The sequence below is a fragment of the Cynocephalus volans genome, chromosome 2 (assembly GCF_027409185.1).
Source record: "Cynocephalus volans isolate mCynVol1 chromosome 2, mCynVol1.pri, whole genome shotgun sequence".
Taxonomy (NCBI): Eukaryota; Metazoa; Chordata; class Mammalia; order Dermoptera; family Cynocephalidae; genus Cynocephalus; species Cynocephalus volans.
The window spans coordinates 227,281,366-227,303,064 of NC_084461.1; the positions used below are offsets into that span (position 1 = coordinate 227,281,366).

General features: G+C 38.1%; 1 protein-coding gene and 1 non-coding gene across 3 annotated transcripts in view; both read right to left on the bottom strand.

Moving 5' to 3' along the window:
- The window catches only part of BMPR1A (bone morphogenetic protein receptor type 1A), a 151,204-nt gene that overhangs the window by 57,571 nt on the left and 71,934 nt on the right, over window positions 1-21,699 (bottom strand). Inside the window, exons 2-3 of one of the 2 annotated variants that reach the window (XM_063084597.1) lie at window positions 20,966-21,022; window positions 19,146-19,260 (exon numbers count right to left, since the gene is read on the bottom strand). The gene's annotated coding sequence lies outside the window, so the exon portion shown is untranslated. The remainder of the gene's footprint in view (window positions 1-19,145; window positions 19,261-20,965; window positions 21,023-21,699) is intronic. The other variant, XM_063084592.1, reaches the window with a different exon arrangement.
- TRNAI-GAU (transfer RNA isoleucine (anticodon GAU)) lies at window positions 6,387-6,460 on the bottom strand. The gene has a single exon. It is a non-coding gene; the product is annotated as a tRNA-Ile (tRNA).

Consider the following 21,699-nt stretch of genomic DNA (forward strand, 5'->3'; position numbering starts at 1 on the left):
AACCCCCAGTGCTGCCCAAACTTACTCAGAGGAGAGGCTAAAGTCTACAATGGTCCACCAGACCCCACTCACTCCACTCCAGATTCCACTGGCTACTTACTGTCCCTTAACATGGCAACATACTCCTGCTGCATTTGCAGGTCCCTCCGCCTATAAAACTCTTCCCAAGGGCATATGTAATGACTGGCTGCCTTATCTCTTCCAGGCACTTACTCAAAATCCCTTTCTTCTTTACAGCCTTCCGCCTTTCTTATTTAAAATTGCAATCCTATCCCCACTCCTGCACTCCTATCCTTCCCTGCTATTTTTTTCTTTTTAACATTTGTCATGCTATAATTTGATATATAATTTATTCTTTATTTTTTTTTATTCCTTGCCACCTGCTCCAGAATGTATGCTCCATAAGGACAGGGGAGTTAGTCTGTTTTATTCACTATGTATTTCCAGTACCTAGAAGGGTGGTTGGCAGAGAGTTGGTACTAAATTAATATTTGCGGAGGGAATGATTGAATACAGAAGGAATTAAAATGTTATGCCAATTCCCTTTACTTTTATAAACAAACCAGACTTTCCCAAAAGAGCAGTCCAGTGGATAAACTATCCCATGTCCTTATCTCAACACAACTGAAATGATACAGAAACCACACCACTTCCTTCTGCTCACTTCCAGCCCTGACTTCTGTCAAGATGTAGTGAGAAAAAAATTTCCATTGTTTTCATGCTTATCCTCAAATTTGATATATAAATTAAAAGGTCTTAAGAAAGGCTTGTATAAGTAAACATCACTCCCCCAAATCTAAAATATTGCTTAAGGCAAACAGTGGCTTTGGGTTATACTCTTAAAGCATTGCACAGCTATAGCAAGTTAAATAACTGGAAATAACAGCAGACAAAAAGAAAATACAGTCCTTTCTTTGGTACAAACAATGTGGTCTGACAAAGAACTTCAAAGCACTCTCTAAATTCAATCGCAATCTTACAGTAAGTAGACACCAGTAAAGGTTCAAAGATAATATTTATATGTAAATTGTAAGTCTCCAACTACTCTGAGCAGAGGGTGTTAAAATCACATCTTTAACAATTCTTTCCTGACAAGCATGACCCACAAACTATAAGAAACTAAAACTTACAAATTTGTAGGTCTAAAAAGGAACAGCCTCAGGATTACAAATTCCTGCTGTGTAAAATGTGATGCCCAAGAGCTTGGAAACCCAGGAGGAGTTCCCGCTTGTGGATGAAACATCTAACTTTTATTTTCTGTGTCAGAACTTCTCCAGATTAAAATGTGCTAGTTTAGGGTGATTTTATTAAGAAGTTCCATGGGATGGGATGGGCGTGACATTTACTAGTCTTTTTTTCCTTTTAGCATCCTTAAGCTTAGGCACTTTTCTGATTTTTTTTTTTCTGAGATACCCAGTTTAAACACTTATCAACTTGTCTTTTTACTTTGCAGCTGGCTGGTGCAGGGATCAGATTCTGGACCTAGTGCTTTAACCACCATGCTCTAACCAACTGAGCTAACAGCCAGCCCTTGTCTTTTTATTTTAAATAAAGAACTATAAATAACATATACATTTGCATATTGTTATAAACTTTCTATAGATGTAAAAAACTGTGTCATTCTATATGTAAAATGCTATAATTTTTCCCATACAACATCATGAGATATTTCCAAGATGGACACACATAGTTCTTCTTAATTCACTTTCATTGTTATATAGTGTTCCATCCTATGACATCTTATGGCTGTATTTGCCCATTCTCTTGATGGACATTATTTCCAATATTTTGGTACTATAAGCAATGCTGCAATAAATAAACTTGAATAAATGCTTTTGTTGTGGTGTTTTTGTTTTTGTTTTTTTTTTTTTGGCAGATAAATCTGTACAATAGATTCCCAGGAGGAGGATTCTGGTCTAATGGCAGTTTTGGTACATATTTTGGTAACCTTCATTCTTGATTGTACCATTTTACACTCATAAATGCAAAACACTGATGTAAGCACAATTTTAAAATATTCCTAAAGGATCTAAGAACAAACTTTAACAAACGGAAAGATAAACTGCATTATGTCTAGAAAGCCTCAACCAGGTATGTCAAATATTCCTAAATTAATTATAAATTTAATGATACTCTTTATCGCATTAAGAAAGTTCCTTTCTATTCAGTTTGCTAAGTTTTTTTAATGAATGAAGTTGAACTTCATCAGGTGCTTTTTCTCTCCCATCTAGTGATATGGTTAGAGGGCTCTTCTCCTTCAATGTGTTAATGGATGAATTAATTAATAATAATTCATATTAAGAGTTTCATGAAGAGTAAACCATCTGTGGTGGTTTTTCCTATATGACCACAAATTCTTTCATACTCCTCTTTTTGAGAGGTGGAACCTAATTCCTTTGAGTGTAAGCTAAACTGAGTGACATCCTTCTAACAAACAGAAGAAAGAAAAAGTGACAAAGTATGACTTCTGAGACTACATCTTAAAAGGCCCAACCACTTCCTCCTTGTTCTCTTTCGTGGATCACTTGCTCTGGGGAAAGCCATGATGTGAGGACACTCAAGGAATCTGTGGAGAGGCCCAGGGGGTGAGGAACTGAGGCCTCCTGCCGATTTAGCCATATGAGTGCACCAACCCAGCAGGTCTTCAGAAGAGTGCAGCCCCTACTGACATCCTGACTGCAACCTGATGAGACATCCAGAGCTAGAACCACCTATCTAGGCTGCTCCTGAGTTCCTGTAAGTTATTAAGTGTTTCAAGTCATTAAGTTTTAGATAAACTGTTATGCAGCAATGATAATTAATAAACTATTCTTGGATTCCTGAGATAACTTCAGTTTGTCATTATTGTATAATAAATAAGTTGTCTGGTCTTTGTCTCTGGTTCCTGCGAGGGAGCCTTTAAATCCTTATTTTTGTAATTCATGAAACCCATGGATCATTCCTGAATTTATGCTAACAAGATGACCCAGGATGGGGGCTGGTCACCAGAAAGATCACTTTGGGATTAGAGGATTGGGGCTTTGAGTCAGCCAGACCTCCGCGGAAGGAAGAGGGCTAAAGACTGAGTTCAATCACATGGTCAATGATTCAAAATCATGCCTACCTACAAAAACTCTGTACACCCCGGCTCAGGTAAGCTTTCTGGTTGGTAAACATATCGGTGTGCTGGCAGGGTGACACGCCCTGATTCCAAGGGGGAGAGGGCATGGAAGCTCCACATTGGGCACTCTCCCAGACCTCACCCCATATCTATTTCACTTGGCTGGTCCTGGTTGGTATCCTTTATAATAAAACTATAATTGTAAGTGTAATACTTCCCTGAGTTCTGTGAGTCATTTCAGCAAATCATCAAACTCAAGGGGGTTCATGGGACTCCCTGGATTTGTAGCTAGTTTAATCAGAAGCGCAGGTGGCCTGGAGACCACCAAATTTGTAACTAGCATTTGTAGTGAGAGCAGTCTTATTGGGGACTGCCCTTAAACCTGTGGGGTCTGATGCTAACTCTATCAGAACTGTATCACAGTTAGTGTTGTAGTCATGATACTAATGCAAATATTTTTGTTAGGTTTTACATAAGCAAGACTGGCTCATAATTTTTTCTCATATTACCTATGTCTAGTCTTAGTATCAAGGTAATACCTGTCGCATTAAATAAAGTGAGAAACTTTTCCTGTTTTGTTATTCTCTGGAACAGTCTGTGTAAATTTGGACATATCTACTACCTGAATAGATTGAAAGAACTCATTCTTAAAATTATTCAAGCCAAGGGTTTATATGTAAGTGTATGGGAGGAGGCAGCTCTTTTACTTACACAAATTCAATTGCCCTAGTAGTTATAAAAATACCCAGGCTTTCTATTTAGTCTGAGTCAAATTTATTTTGTTATAATTTTCTGTGAAACTGTCATTTTATTTAAATTGTAAAATGTATTAGCATAAAGTTATTCAAGGTAGTTTCTTATTTTTTTAAAAAATCTCTTCTAGGGGACTTCCGGTCAAGATGGCAGAATAGAAGGGTCCCCAGAGTCACTCTCTCCCACAATCAAACAATTTACAACTACTGAAAAGCAACAACAGCCAAGCTGGGGCCAGCTCAGAGGAAGAGGAAGAGAGACCTGCGGAGTACATGTCGGCAGAAGCCATGATGAGAGAAAGAAAGGACTGCTCTGACCTTTTCAAGCCTGGATCACTTCAAGGCTGGTCCTGGTTAGCACACGCAGCAAGAGCTGGCAAAAGCCGCAGCTGTGCCCTTCAAATAAAGTTGCTTGGAGGCTGCAGGTCTTGGTGGCCCCCAAGCCAGCGAGACCACTGATAGGGTTCCCATGGACCCACACAGGAGCGAGGGACACAGACAACTGAAAAAGGGAGCCACTCAGGGACGTGTGAGTCATTGCAAGGGACCAGAGCATGGCCAGTCCCATGGGAAGTGTTTGGATTGTGGGAGGTAAGGAGAGGGGCCCACAAGGGGAACACTGGGGCACATCATAGACAGCTGATCTGCCCCCCAATCAGCATAGGACCACTCAGTGGAGACTGGTCAGGAATACAGAACTGCAGGGGGTGCAGTTTGCTGAAAAGACACAGGCCCAGACCAGAGTTTCCACACAACCCAGGTGTACGGATCTCACAGGACCTGAAAGTGCTTACAAAGTCAACAATGAAAACCTGAGCTGCACAAAAAGCCTTTCCCAAAGAATCAACAGCAGAGAAGCCATTTAGTTCAATCACAGGGCTCAACTGCTGGTTCCCACAGGAAGTTCCCCCATTTTAGAAGAAACCAAAGGACAACAAATTAGTTCCAGTGCAGTTAAAGTGGTGGGAACAGCGAATAATCCAACACAGAACTGAAAGAAAAAACAAAAAACCCACAGACCAGAGACAAAGTTCTGATACTAACCAGTAAAAGGTCTAACACCACAAAAGAACACTTATAAAACTTAAAACTTAGAAGGAGCAGAAGGCCCCCCAGGCTCTCAAGCCAGGGTCGGGGGAGAGCCAGGGTTCGGGGAAGGCCAGGGACCCCAGCCACGCCCCCCCTCCCCTGACGTCCACATCCAGCCCAGTGAGGACCACCAGGCTGCCTACAGAAGCACCCTGGGCTCCCAAGCTGGGGCAGAGGGGGGGCTGGGGCCCAAGTCCACATCCAGCCAAGCCACAACTGAGCCACTGCCAGAAGCCACCTGGGCTCCCCCCGCCAGAATGAGGAGGGGTGCCACAGGCCTCAACCATGCCCCGGCCCTTTGTTTTTCCCCTCCCCCCAACTGTTCTGCTCTGCAACATCTTAGAATGTAAAAATAAAAATAAATAAATAAATCTCTTCTATAACTGAAATATGTCCCCCTTCATATTCCCAATATTATTTGTGCTTTCTGCTTTTTTCTTGATCGGTCTTTCAAATAGTTTATTTTATTAGCCTTTTCAAACAAACAACTTTTGGATTTGTTAGTCCTCTCCACTGTATTTTTTTTGCAAAAATCATTAATTTCACTGATTAGCTAGAAACTTGGATAAGTTTCTCTATGTGCCTAAGTTTTCTCATGTGTAAAGTGGGGATAATAACAGTAACGACCTCACACGGCTATGTAAAGAGTAAATAAGGTAATCCTTGCAAAAAACACAGAACAGTGTTTGGTATACAACAAGTGCTCTAAAAGTGTTAGCTTTTTATCTTTATCATCTCCTATTTTACTTCACTTGAATTTATTTTTTCTTTCCCTGATTTAAATTAGATTGGCTTGTCAATTTAATTTTTCTTTTAAAATATAAATATGTGAGGCTTCAGTGAATCACACGAGTTTTAGTATGTCCTAATTTTCTTTATTGTTTACTTCTAGGTGTTTTATGGTTTGCATTATCACATTTTTGACCTGCGTGATTTATAGAAGTGTGTTTTAAAATATCCAAATGTGTACCTATATGTATACATATATACAGTTGGTTGTTTATTTCTGACTTAAGTACATTTGTTGCCAAAAACATAGTTGATAGTATTTGAAATGTATCAGAACTTTCTGTACAGCCAAGTAAATGATCACCTTCATAAAACGCTCCATATGTGCTTGAAAGAAATGCATGTTTTCTACGAGCTGGGAGAAGTGTTTCAGACTGACTTCTAAAACCAAATGACCTTGTCATTCTCTCTGCTTAAAAACCTACAGATATTCTGATTTCATTGGACAGAATTAGCAAGGCATAATAATTTTCATGATCTGACCTCTGCAGAGCATTCTAACACCATCCTCTTCTCCTCCATACCTTACAATGCTCTAACTATACTGCAATCATTGTAGTCTCTCTCCACCTTTCCGACATTCTCTTTTAGACTTCCACCCCTAGTACATCCTTTGTGCTCTCTCTCTGTTCTTTTTCCTTTTTTATCATGGCAGCTGGCCAGTACAGGGATCGAACCCTGGGCCTTGGTGTTATCAGCACCACACTCTGACCAACTGAGTTAACCAGCCAGCCCTCTCCCTTTGTTCTTCACCAGGTTAACTACAATTCATACTTTCAGACTTGATCTGTGAGTAACCTCTGTAAGCAATCCTTGATCCTTACTCATCAGGCTGAGTGAGGGGTCCCGTCTTTACTTCTGGTGCCCCCAGAAATGCAACACAGCTGCTTCACAGATCTTGACCAACATACATTCAAATACCATTTATTGACTGTTTTGTGCCATGCACTGATTATTCAATGATAAAACATTTCCTCCTTTTAGAAAGCTTACTTAGCCAGGTGATTTTTATTATTTTTTAACTTACCTTTTACAGCACTGTAGTTTCCACTGTCTAGGACATTACTGAGCAAAGCAACAACGGTTCAATAAATGAACGAAGGAAATTTTAAAAATTAATATCTTAAAAAGAAATATAATTGGGGAATTCAACCAATTATACAATCACCTAATATACTCTTATAGTTCTTTGTAAGTATATTGACAACTAAAAATACATCTCTATACCTTATGGGTACAGCCAGTTACTACTGACCCAACAATCTTTATCCAAAAGCTCTCTCAGGAACTTTGCTCCCATAATCACCATCCTTTTGTAATTTCTAGATGTCAAAAAATTAAAAAATTAAAAAATTAATTAAAAAATAAAAATTAGATCCACATCATAAAATGGGAACCCTTAGTATACTTAAAAACCCTCTTCCCCAAATATTTCTCCCTTATTTCATATTTTGAATTATCTTAGGACTTTCCACTATCATGAATAAATAAGTTATAAGTTTATTAGCTTTTTCTTATAATACTGTTTCTTATACTATGAAGTAGAAAATCATATAAAGTTATATTCACAATATTGGTACTAAAGAACGCACCTACTCTATGTAAAAGGCAGGCTTATATTCCATGAACATGTAAGGGCAGCAAAACAATTATGACTTTAAAAAAGAAACTGTTAAGCTAAATTAAAGGAACAGTGCTAAAGATCAGAAATGTTAAAAAGGGTATAAGTACACAATTTGGTGGATCACATCCTTGCTGATCAAAGCATGGTTCACTGAGCAGCAATATCACTTGGGAGCTCCCTAGAAATGCAGCATCTCAGGCTGTATCTTAGACCTACTGAATCAGAATCTGTCTTAACAACACCCCCAGGCAATATGTATGTATACTAAGTTTGTGAAGCACTGGATAAAACCATCTTCTTTTTTTTTACATACTTAGCCTACCCTCTGTTTAAGCACCCTAAAAATACTCACTTTTCGAGTGGTTTTGGTTTTGTTTTGTTTTTTCCCCACTTCCTCTTCCCCATTCCCCTCCTTCCAACAAAAGGTCAGAGATGCCACTTTGGGTGCTTCGTAGAGTTTACTTATTCACCCAATAAACATTTATTGTTCATATGCTGTGTTAGGTGCCACAAAGAAAAAAACCACATTTTAAATGGCAAAGGTTAATTGTTACAGAATTCAGATGAGGAAAGGGAAGCTTAATACGAGGGTGCTTAAAAAGTTCATGAAAAGATTTGTATTACCTGTTAATTCTATTTTTCCATGAACTTTTTGAAGTACCCTATTCCCTGAGGGTCTGCTATGGGGATATGTTATATATGAACAACACTTGAAACTGTCTATTATTTGGCAGACATTGTTCTAGATGCTGCTCAAAAGAATTTTTTCCAATAAAATAGCCACTAACTGCATATGGCTACTGAGTACTTAAAATCTGGCTAGTACATGTGGCTAGAGGCAACCATATTGGACAGTGTAGTCCTAGAAGCTTACACTGAACTACTATTTGATTCACTGATAAATTCAGACAAGTAGGTATAAATGTGGATCCTAAGGTATAGAAGTTACTGGTAGACTGCCAAACATTACACAACTAGTAACAAGCACAGGAGTTATAATTCAAACCCAAAGCTGTGGGAAAACAAAATTAATTCTTGGTGATGGAATCAGGAAAGCCTTCATGAAGTTGTTGACATCTAACTCACACTTGAATAATGGGCAAATTTCAATATACCAGGATATGAGCAAGGCATTGTAGAATGGGAAATCCAGAAGCAAAAGCACGAAGATAGAAAAGCATGGTAAAGACAAAGAATAGAATAAAGTAAGTAAAACTGAAAAACAGCATAACTGTACAATTTTATATTTGGTTTATCTTTTCAATTATGATTTTCCTAAAGAACAAAGGGGTAAAGAATTATTAAGAGTAGGTAGGAATTAAGTCATAAAGATCCTCAAATGCTAGATTTTATTTAATCATTAAAGGTTTTTGAGCAAAGAAATAAGTTCACTATTGTTTAAGGAAGATCATTCTTGAAGCATTACTCAGGATGAAAGGTAAGGGGGTAGAGTAGAGAAAGTATAACTACAATAGTTCAAAAAAGAAGTAATCAGCCTGACCTACAGGCAGTGGGAATGGAGAAGTAAAAGAAAACTATTATAGAAATAGAGTTGACAGAATTTAGCAACTTCTAGATGTGAGAGAAAGTAGAGATGAAGATGTCATGGGTCATTCCCAGGTTTAAACCTAATTGCAGAGAAAGAAAGGATTGCTGCAACCATTTATACCCCTGGCCATTTCAAGGTTGTCCCTGGTGAGCACATGGAGTGAAACAGGGCAAAAAACCATGGCTGTGCCCTTTGTGTAAAGTTGCTCGGAGACTGTGTGGGAGAAGAGGGCCTTGGTGGCCCCCAGGCCAGCAAGACCACTGACAGGGTTCCCATGGACCAACACAGGAGCAAGGGGACACAGACAACTGAAAAAGGCCAATGAGTCATCACAAAGGACCAGCGCATGGCCCACCTCATGGGAAGTGTTTGGCGTGCAAGGGATTGGAGGAGATGGGCCCACCAGGGGAACATTGGGGCACAGCATGGACAGCTGATCTGCCCCCCAATCAACACAGGCCCATTCAGTGGAGACTGGTCAGGAATATAGAACCGCAGGGGGTGCAGTTTGCTATAAAAACACAGGCTCAGACCAGAGTTTCCACACAACCCAGACATAACGAACCTCAGACGGCCCAGAAGTGCTTACAAGGTCAACAATTAAAACCTGAGCTGCATAAAAAGCCTTCCCTAGAGAATCAACAGCAAAACAGCAATTTAGCTCAACCATAGGGCTCAAGTGCTGGTTCCCACAGGAAGTTCCTCATTTTAGAAGCAAAGGACAACAAATTAGTTCCAGTGCAAGGTTAAAGTGGTGGGAATAATGAATAATCCAACACAGAATTGAAAAAAAGCACAAAAAACTTACAGATCAGAGACAAAGTTCTGACATTAACCAGCAAAGGTCTTAACACCACCAAAAAACACCTATAAAACCTTGTGGAGCGGGGGTGGGGGGTGGGGTGTAGGGGTGCACGCCAAGGGCCTCAGCCATACCCCCAGACATTTGCAACCAGCCCAGAGACAACCTAGCCACTGCCAGAAACCTCCTGGGGCTCCGCAGCCCCCCAACCCTCCACAACCAGGCCAGGGAAGGAGCCAGCTATGGCTCCCCCCACCCCCATTTCCCAACCCCCTCCCTTATTCCCCCTCCCACTGCCCCACAACATCTTAGAACATAAAAAAAAATAATAATAATTAATTATTTTTAAAAATCCTAGGCTGTTGGAAGGATTATAGACTACCAGGAAATACTGGTGAAGGAAGAAACTTTTTAAAACATATGAGCAGCAAAGAAAAAAAAAAAAAAATCAAAAAAGAAATCATAAAAAGGAAAAAAAAAAAGAAAGAAAAAGAAAAAGAGAAAGAAAAAACCCCAAATAAAACAAAAAACATATGAGCAGCTTTGAATAAGGCTGGGAAAACGAACAAATTGTACCCTACTGTTCCAAATCTTTAGAAACAACAGAAAGGTGTTTCAAAATAAAAGAATATATGTGTAACACAGCTGGAAAACAAGAATGGGTACCAAAGGAAGGAGAACAATTAATATGTTACAAAAGCAAAAATTATTAAATACACGAGGAGTCTTCAAAAAGTTCATGGAAAGACTCTTATCTTTTAATTCTATTCTTCCACGAACTTTTTGAAGTATTCGCGTATAACAAAAAAGTAGAGATGGTCTATAAAAACCAAATGCTGGCTCTATGAAAAGACCTATACACACATCTCTAGAAAGTCTAATCACACAAAAATAAAGAAGACACAAACAATATTATGAGGAGGCCTACCAATAATAATTCTGTAATAATTAGTAATTCTAAAGATTTAATTACAATAGAATAATAATAAATAGTTCACACTTAGAGCCCTAACTATGCACCATACATGTTCCACATATCTTACATATGTTGTCTCATTTAATCCTCACACTAACTTTAGGAGGCAATGTATAATTTTACAAAAATAAAATTGAAAATCAAGATGCATTGTGTGGTATTCTAGAAAGATATTGTGGGGAAAATAGGATAATTTAGTCAGGCTCCCTCCACATTTCTTTGTAAACAAGTTGTGTGCAGGTGGAGTTGGTATATATCTTTTTAGTTAACTGCAATTGTGTGTTCTTCAGTTTGTGAAGCAGCGCTGGCCAGCAGAGCTCCAGTCTAAAAATAGAGCATGTTTACTCTGCTTAAAGTGGCTCAGTTTCAGTTTCTCTTTGGACTCTGCCGGTAGCAGTTGAGTTTCTGATTTTCTCTGTGGACTGCGTAGGTATTAATGTTGTGTGTGATGAATAAAGACTATTCTTTCTTCAACCAAGACTCCAGGGACCTTTTTGCTGGTTACCTAGCTCATAAGCCTGCATGTGAAGAGTTTGTGAATACGCTCGAGGTGTCTGTGAGCTCCAGACCCTAGCTAGCCCTAGCTCTACAGATATTAAATACCAAAATTAACTCACAAAGGAGTAGAATACATAAGCAGACTAATAATCTGGGCACAAAAAGAGGTCACTGAAATGGGGCAGGGGAGAAGGTAGTGATGAGAGCACTGGGAGGGAGGGCAGTGAAGAGGGACTCAGGCTTTGGTAAACATTGCTTAGACTTTTCTATAAGAATTTATTCATGTGCTGCTCATATAATCTTTTAAAAATTAAAAAACTGTCTTATAAAGAGGCAATGAGACCGTCCCTAACCCCTATCTCACAAAAGGTGGATGGGAGGGAGGAAGAAAAGGAAGGAAGGAGAGAAGAAAAGAATGTGGGAGGCAGAAACAACCAGAGGTTAAACCAGAATTTCTGAGACACTTAGACTGTGGCAATGACATACAGTTGAAACTGTAAGATGGCATGGCAGGACAGAAGTTACTAGTTTAGAAGATAAAGTTATGAATTTAAATGCCACTAGAATATGAAAAGACAAATAACATTTAACAGTTTAATCTGGACAAAGAAGGATCATGATTCAGGCAGCCCTGAGGATCAGAACAGATTCAGAGCACTCCACCACTGCCACTGGTGAGTTAAAATTTATAGACAGAAAAAGGGAAGTGACACAGAAAACCAAGTAAGTAAACAGGAGCCTATCCACCAAACTTAAATGAAGAAAAAAATCATGGAATCTTAAAAACTTCGTTGTGTGGAAATAGTCTCAATGAGAGAGGGAATAAACTTTTCTCTATTTCTGGAGGATCATAATAACCAGCCTTTCTGGAGTAACCATAAAAACCAGCCTTTCTGGAATAGCATAATAACCAAAAAGCCTGAAGGCAAGGCCTGGATGTTTCTGAGACCAAGAGTTCCAGGTTTCTCTAGGAGCAAGTGGGTGTGCCTCTAAATTTTCAAAGGGGTCTGTTTCTACAAGCTTGGGGCTATACTGCCAGGCTGTGTGCAGGCCCTCAAATGGCTGCTAGATACAACAGATTGCTACAGACCTAGAGGCAACACTGCTGCATTTGTGAATGCCTGGAAACACTGAGGACCCCTCCCAGAGCTTCAAGAAAAGAGTAACAGTTCGATGGTTCCTTCCTTATTAGTCAGCAAGATAGAAGAATTCTGCCTACCAATGTCTGTCTATTGGAACACTGGACAATAGATGCCTATAGCCAGAACTAATTAAATGCTTAGAGAACCCAAAAACCCCAGGAGTGGGCATAGAAAAACATAACTCGTTTAAAAGAAACTCAGTAACTGCCAGGAAGACTAAGCTTAAAACCAGAACTACTTAAGCAGAATCGAAGAGATCAGGTGACTCAGAGGCTGCCAAGTTCTGATGAAGATTTAGAGAAGAGGATCTCAGCAAAGAAGCTTCAGAGCAAGGTGATGCTCAGGCTCAACAGATTCAAAGGCACTAGTAACTCGTGGTAGACTGAGATGCTGTGTGGATTCCCCGACAAGTGCCTACAGGACAGCTGCAGCAGAGACCTCCACGTTTTCTGAAGCAAGGACATGCCTTCTACAGCGTTGTTTGAAAAGGAGCACCTAACATGATGCTGGGCCCTAGCAGAGAGCCCAACCAAGGAGTTAAGGATTCTGTGACTGGGACTACCCATAACGATCCACCAAGTCACGACACCAGGCGGAGCAGCAATCCACTGCATGGCGGAGACTGTATATTTGGAACAGGCCTAGGCAGGTCCAGAGGGAGGTAGTAAACTAAAAGAGGTGGCCCAGAACCTCATGTTACCTACTGCTATAATACTGATGTCTTTATTTCTACTCACACCAATAAGTTTATGGTAGGTTCCTGGTGACTGATAACAGAAAGAAAAACCTGGGATCTAGTTAACAGATACACATCAAAAAATAGACTGCTGCCGTCCTACGGCCCTACTTGGACGGCTCTGAAAGACAGTGAAGAGGGGACATTCTCTGAATGGGTATCGTGAAGGGGGAAAAACATGGATTCCTGGGCAGTGGAGAATAGTTTGGCTGATTGGTTAGGGGGATGGAAGGGGCAAGAGGAAAACAAGAGAAAAGGAGCCTGGAGAAGAGGCACGTTGATGGCCGAGTGGGAGTCAGCCCAAAGTACCAATCTTTATGTCTTATGTTAACACCCCCACGAAGCACCAACAACAGAGGCACTGAACTACATCCCGGCTACAGATGGGATTATTTGTCAGTGGCTGTCAGCCAGTTTCTGCCCTGGGCCACCTCAAAGCTTCCACAACAGGCCCATGAGTGGAGCAGTCACAGCGAAAGAGAGAAAGGCTTTACAATGGCCCAACAACATAGGCTCTTTCTGATGACAGATGACCTAATTACTCTCTCTGCTGAATGCCAGCTAACACAGGAAGGTGCAGAACTGACACTTATTACAGATGTGGGTTTGCCTTCCACACCCAGGGAGTACATGCTATTGCCCACACTACTATCTGAAGGCTTACAGAGCTTCATGTGGTGAACATCAATTATGGCCTCAGGACCAGTTGCAGTAGTGGGGATTACAGCTTATTCCACTAACCCTCTGTTTTAGACATTTCTTTTAGTGATTATAACTAGTCATCACTTTGAAGGGTCAGTGACAGAGTGGATTCAGCGGGGCATGAGGTAATCTAAGTGATAAGAGGGGCTGACTACAGCAGACACGGGCAGTGCTCTGCAGCATGTTCCCTCAGCCTACCTCCTCTCGTTGCAGCTAGGTGGACAGTTCCAGATGCTGTCTGACAGTATCTGACAACAAGCGTGAGCCGACATGCTGCTCTGTATATTCCTCCAAACCTAAGGAAGACTGCTCAGCAGTATGGAGGCACAACCACAGAAATGCTAGAGTTAAGCTCTAGGAGCAAACATCAACTAACAAAAGATGAAAGTCGGTGGATAAACGTCCCAGGCTCCCTGTCCTTTGGTGGGACAATACTGAGGTATGTTTAGAGGATTCCCAGGGGAACTGAACCCAGTTACCCACAGAGGGCTCATTTACACACTCTATGGAACTTTACTCCTTTTTCTTTTTCCATTCTCTCACTTTTTGGGTTCATCTCCCAAAGAAACTACCCAGCCATGGGTCCTTTTCTCTGGCTCTACTTTCCTGGTAACCCAAACTCAGAAGTGGTAAAGTCAGGATTCAAACCGAAGCAATCTGGCTCCATTGCCTGTGCTTTTAAACAGAGTATGTTGCCTCTTTAGAGTAGTGAATGTGGTGCTTTATATTACGGGATACTAAACATAACTAAGAAGCAATGAACACGTGTACAGACAGCAACATGTAGAGATCTTTCTAGTGTTGAGAAAAAACAATTTTTAAAAAGGCAAAATATTTGTAGCAAAACCTAATTATGTCAATTCAACACACACATACCAACAACACTGTATGTTTTTTTTATAAGGATACATTCATTCAAAGAAATATAGCAAACAAATTAGAGTGGTTTCCTATGGCAGGAGGAGAGGAAAATGGGAGTAGAGGATCAAGAATAAAAAGAGACAAAATGAAGTAAATCAATTGAGGAGCCTTACAGAGAATAAAGATAATAAGTTTCCTGCCATAATCTGAAAGTATGATTAACTCAAGTTTCTGAACCACAGTTTGAAAGAGAGAGAAATAAAGAGAAAAGCACTGTCACCACCTTAAATGGAAAAGTTTTCATTGCCATGAGCAGTAGATCATCAAAATAAATATGTAAATATTAAAAATTCACCTGTATACCACCTTAAATCATTCTGAATACTACCAGTAGTACATGTTCCATACTTTGGGAAACACTGCTGTGACTATTCTGAGATAAGGATGATAGGGGGATCTTTTTTAAAATGTACATTATAAACAGTACAAATGTTAATTAACTTGAGAGCTCAATTGTATTTATGTTAGAGAAAATAACTTGGTAACAGTTCGATCACAAAGCCTGACTTTTTTTTTTTTTTAACATGAATGCTTTCCTTCCTTAATAACATACTGTCTTCCAGTTTTACACATTAAGAAACAATTAGTTTTAAAAAAAAAAGAAAGAAACAATTAGTGACTACTTTATTTTCAATATACACTGTTAGAATATTTCTAAATATTGCAAAGTCCTTAATCAGGCCTCCATTTCACAGTCGAAAAGAATTTTAATAAATGCACCGGAAAAGCCAGTTTTATATTACAAAGTAAAAATTACCTCACATAAGGTATTTCTCTAATGAATATTATCATACTAACCCTTATTTGTTAATATGAAACCATCCAATTCTGCTTAACAAAATTTTCACAGGTCTCTATTCATTTAGCAGTAATGCTACTAAAACAAGATACCATCTTTGTACTGCCAAAATTATACCTACAGAAATACTTCAAACATTCTTAAGTTTTACTAAATCGTACACAGCGTTTAAAACTATAGCAAAAAAGATAACTATGAACAGAACAGTATTTATTTCCTTTAAAACTGTTCTTCTAAAAGAGCCATACTTTGTTTTCATAATATGTCCCTTTCAATATGCTAAGAGTTGAAAAATAATGTACAAAATATTTGTTGTATGTAAGCAAATTATGAGATGAATAGCAAAGTACAACATCAGTTTTAATGTTTCTCTAGATTCAGAAAACTAGGATTCAACTTACATTTGCTATTATCAATGCCAACATTATTCCTGCCACCCAGGCTCAAAATCTGGGCATCCCTGTCTCACTCCAACATCTGGCCACAAATCAGTGTACCTTCCTCCTTCACAATACCTATGCCATTCAGCCTTTCTTTTCTATTTCCGTTACCATTCTGATTAAATTCTGTTTACCTCACGCCTAACTACTGCCACAGCCTTTTAACTAAGCTCCCTACTCCACACTCCATTTCACTAATGATGTATATTTGTACATTACTGCTAATTTCCCGAAAGTACAATTTTCTTCGTGTCACACTTCCTACCCTTTTCCAAGAAATCCACCAGATTCCTACAAAAACATTCTTTTTCTAATCATCTGCTTTTCCAGAAATATCCTTTAATTCTTTCTTTACCTGTCCAAATTCTGCTCATTTTTCAAGACTCAGCTCAAATAGCCCCTCCTACGTCCTATCTGTACTTCTCAGAGCTACAGGACCCTGACTTGCAGTAGTAATTCACTCCTCTGGCACTCATCACTTTTACTCGGCCATGCTGGTTATCACTACTTACACAGTATCACTTACATGCTAACCTTACTGACTCAACTATAAACCAAGAAGGGGGACTGTGTTACAAGTATTTTCTGATTCCTCCTTTGAGACTTGCTGTCACACAGTTTAACAGGAACCAAAAACATCCTGTAGAACAAAAATAAGTGCTTTGGGGCCTTAAACCAGAGAGGAGCATATTCCTAGAGTCAAAGGCAAAAAGATCAGAAAGGACTTTTGGGATAAATTGGCATTTGAAATGGGTTTTCAAATGCTGACAGGCCTTCCACAGGACAGAACAAGGGGGGAAGTATGCCAGGAGACAAGAATAACATAGAGGAAAGAAAATACAGGACATGTTCAAATCACTGGTTGAAGAATATAGTAAGTAGATAGGGGTATAGGAGAAGAAAATTAAACATTTTCTAAATAATCAATATTACCAGTTTTCATAATTTCAGGTAAGCTCGCCCCATCTTAATTGAAAGCCTTATTATTTCTGGCTTGAAACAATTAAAAATATCCTAATTTCTCTCTCTGCTTTTGGTTTCTCTTCCTTCCAAACTACCATTCATATTACCAACATTAATTTTAACAAAACATAGTTATGATCCAAAACACCTCTTGTTAAAATTCTTCAACAACTGCTCGTTACTAACAACGTAAAGTCTAGACTCCTTACCATGGCACTCAAAGTTCTTCTTCACAATCAAGATCTCTTCCAGCCTTATCCCTCAAATCCTCTCACATCCTAAATTCAAACCATACAAAAATTATTTATTGTTTCCTTTTCATTCTATACATTTTCAAGCTTCCTCCCCGCTTGTGCTGGGCACTGTCATGAAATTCCCGTGCCTTCCAATTTGTACTCAGCAATCTTCTACTCATCCTTCGAGACTCTACTCAAATATCTCTTCTATGTCAAGCCTGCCTGACAAAGTAATGTTACAATATAAGTAAATCGTGGGGAATGATCCAGTGCGCTTTTTCAATTACAGTAGCACTTTCCAAGTTGCACTTGAATTAAATACTTCCATACCCATCTCTAAACAGACTATGCTTTGACAGTAAAGCGAGGAACCCATTTTACAGAACATTTTGTATTCTCAGCACCTAACACAGTGCCTGGCTTAGAGAAGGTAAGTTTAGTAAATGTTTAAAGGGGAAGAGAAATGAACGGACAGATGGAGGCAAAGGTGTCACCCACTCAATACTATACTGTTAAGAGGCTTTAATATTAGAGAGTTTGTCCTTACTTTGGCAGGCTGGCAGAGTCACTGACAATATATGTAGAACTGTCTTTTAGAAAATTTAAGCTGGTATCAACATGAGAAATGAAGTAGGAGTCAGGAGAGGCACAAAGCTGGGAGAGCCCTACAATATTTCTAGTGAAATGTAATATAAGGACCTAAACTTGGATGGTGACAAGGGATTAGAAAGGAGAAGATGAAAACATTCATATACTTCATAGAGGTAAAACTGTTAGGACTCGATCTCTGACTGAAGGTAGAAAGAAAAAGATTAGAAATCAGACACAGTACTGAGACTTTGAGCCTGGGTGACAAAGAAGTCCACTAACAGAAAGGGGAACACTGGGTATGAAACTCAGGATGAAGTAAGTGGTACATAATGTGAAGTCTGAGGTGCTAAAAAGCCAGGCCATCCTGCAAACTGGAAAACATAGGTCTGAAGCTTGGAGAAAATATCACAACCGAGATACAAAGTTGAGAGAGCATTTTAGAGATAATTGATAAAATCATGAGATTAGGAAAGACATACAGAAAAAAGTAGAAGAATTTCAAAGATAAAACCTTGGAGAAGATCATTATTTAAAAGAGGAGAAAAAATAATCATGAGGGAGTAACTGAAGAAGTAGAACTAGAAGAGCAGAGGGTCAAGGAAACCAAGAGAAATCTCGAGAGAAAAAAATGACAACTATTACAGCAATCAAAGAATATAAAACCTCATAAAAGAATTAGAAAGTCATGGTATTTTTCAGAAAAGCAGATCCCAGGGGCACTGAGTGAACACTGTAAGCAGAAGCAATGAGCAAAACTCATTTCCAGAAGGGAAAGTAGAGGCCACTTCACAAAACTCTGTGTCCTACCTATTTTTTCAAATGTACATCCCAGAAGAATTCAAACCTTTTACCTGGTAATTTGAGTCTCTAAATGGATTTTACAACAATAAGCTTGATTTCCCTGTACATATTGTCTTAGAATAGTTTCTTTCATCCTACTCTGGCATGATTGCAAGTCCTACTTCATTAAATTAAATTCTATCTCCAAAGATCTATTATTCTAACATGTTAAACATCTTACTTTGAATTCTAAAATGTGTGAAAATTTCAGAGTATTGTAAACATTCATTTTTAATACAATCTTCCATTCTGAACTTTGCTCTGAAATCTTAGAGGGAAGAAATAAATATATAAACTGTTTAACGTTTATTTTCTACAAGTAGTTAAAAAAATGATTATGAGTAAGAAATAAATACTTTTCACTTCTGAAATGTTGAAGAGGTTCAACATTTACAAAAAGAGTAAAATAAATTAGAATTATTTATGAACTCATAAGGAAGGTGACTAAAGAAACTAATATAAAGTTGTGGTATTGTAATGCATGTAAAGAAGCTCAAATAAAGCTGCAGTGGTAATACAGAAGGACTATTCTCTATTGGTAAGAAATGAGAATTTTCATATTATCCTAATTATTTTCTGAAAAGTCTTTTTCTTACCTCAGAGATGTGGCTAGATAAAACTATACTTCCAATTCTCTCCAAACGGCTTTGACCTATGCTTCCATCTCATGAATTCCAAGACAGTATTAAACTGATGCATATTTTCATAAATCTGTTTAGAAAAAAAAAAGAACTTTGTCAGAATAACCATGCAGAAGCAATACTAAAAATGTTTCACGTGTAAAACTATACATTTTCAAAGTAAAAGCAATGGAAAGTTTTACAGTTTTTTAAGAAATCTATCACTACCATTTTCCCAATCTCTGCCCAAAGAAGTCTGTAAAGTTAGTTCTGCAAAAAAAGTACTCATATGTAAAATTTCTATGTCATCTTAAACTTTTGGGGAAAAAAACCCAAAAACCTCAACTCGATATGAAAAAACAGGAATAGCTAGAAGCGGTACTAAAATTTACAACTCTACAATATTCAGATTCCTACTTATGCAAAAATATATTTGACAACCTAGCTATTACCTCTTTTCTCACTTTTTATCAGAAAGTCTCAAACAGTTTTAATTTCAGTGACACTTCTACCTAAAACATTAGGAGGGCAAAGAATTAACTGTACTGGTTGGGATAGGCTTCAACTATGTTAATACTGACATTCATACACTACTGCTTTATGGGACAAACATTCATAAACCTAAAAGATTAAAACCATTATAAATTTTAATTTATTTAAAGATACGTGTGTTTACTTGTAGATCTTAAAAATAATTTCACTGAATGTATCTTTTAATTGAAACTTCAAATAGCAAGGTCTTCTGCTTCGTATTATAAAAGGAAAATTTTAAAAGGTGTATGAACACTACCTATGTTATTACCTTTGTCTTCAGGTCCATTTAGAAATATCATTTGTGTCACACTGAGGTTTAGCAGTCTTAGCAATAATGACTAAATTCATGTAAACTGGGGCAACCTGAAACTGTCTAGCATATCAGACAGCAGTCTTTCTTAAAGACAAGAGTCTCCACTCAGCAGACAGGCTGCCAATAAGCCCACGCTAAATCTTTCATGGTCCAACTAAAGATAGGCTGACCCTGAAAGCAGTCAGCAATGCTTTGTCTGCATTTAGGAGCTGTTAACAGTCTTCTCAATGCACTAGTTACCCATCACTTAACCAGGTCCCTAATATTTTTCAGAATACTCATTTGACTATAAAACTTTCAATGTCACTCAGAAATGAGGGAGGACAGGAATGGAGACTTGTTTAGTTTTTTTCTGAAACATTCATGGTCTTAAATACTTTCCCTTATATAATCAAAAAAAAAAAAAAAAAAAAAGGCATTGTGTTTCCATTTTAGAAATGGCATAAAGATTTTCTTTCAAAGCCATTCTTTGTCAACCACTCCATTCCTCCCTAAGGGTGTGTGTGGAAGGAGAGAGAGGAGGTAATCACTGCGTCAAACAAGCTCAGATTAATCTATTCCCATAACAGCAAAAACGGTGTGAACGAAGTGTCTCTGTTTAAACATTCATGGCCTGATTCAATTCTATGAGATATTTCCAGTGGGTCAAATAATAAATAAAATTAACATGTAAACGACTTACTAATCATTGCTTATTACAGCACTATTTATTACAACATTGTTTCCTCGGTTTAAAAAAAAAAGTTATAAGCTTTAGGCTAAGTCTAAAGTTAAAAAAAAAAAAGGAAAATACATAACCAAAAGAACTTTCAAAAATCCCATCTTCAAAGTCCAAGACCCCAAATCATCTATTTTCCCTCCATTCTCTCACATGTATAAACACATAACAAAACATAAACTTCAGAAAATCTTTTCTAAAGATTGGCTACGGAAGGGACTGGCCAGTTACCTCAGTCGGAAGAGTGTGGTGTTGTAACACCAAGGTCAAGGGTTTGGATCCTCATACCTGCCAGATGCCAAAAAAAAAAAGACTGGCTAAGGAAAATCAAGTAAGATTTTATTTCAACATTCAGAGGTGTATAAAAGGAAAGAATGTGCTTCACAGCACAGATCTGCAAATCATTATTATTATTTTTTTAAACCACTACACTACAGAAACTGCAAAAATCACTTTCTATGTATTAGAACTTGTATAAATAAAGTAAAAATTAGGACCTTTGTCATACAGTTCCACAATCCTATAAGTATAAATCTGTAAATATATATACATGCATACAAATAGGATTTACGTAGGTAGAATTTTCCAAACAACTTTAATCACATAACAATTTACCACAGGCTTTTAGCACTGTTGACTTGTGCCTACGATGGCAAGGGAGAAACGAAACACTAAATAAGTAATTTTTGCACCAAAGATTTTGTGTCTGAAAATTTCAAACCTATTAGTTATAGAAAACACATTAAAAAGAAGGTAATTCTTTTAAAAATGCATTAGAGCTTCTTAATAAGTTGGAATAAATGAAAATCAAATCTTTCTAATATATTCTAACATTTTATAATTAGACCTAGGCTAACATCAGAATTTCTTCAAGTTAATAATTATTTGCAAACTAAGGTGAAAAGTTCATTTTAACCCCACATTTCCTTTACAAAATATCTTTTTCTGCCATCAAAATGTGTACA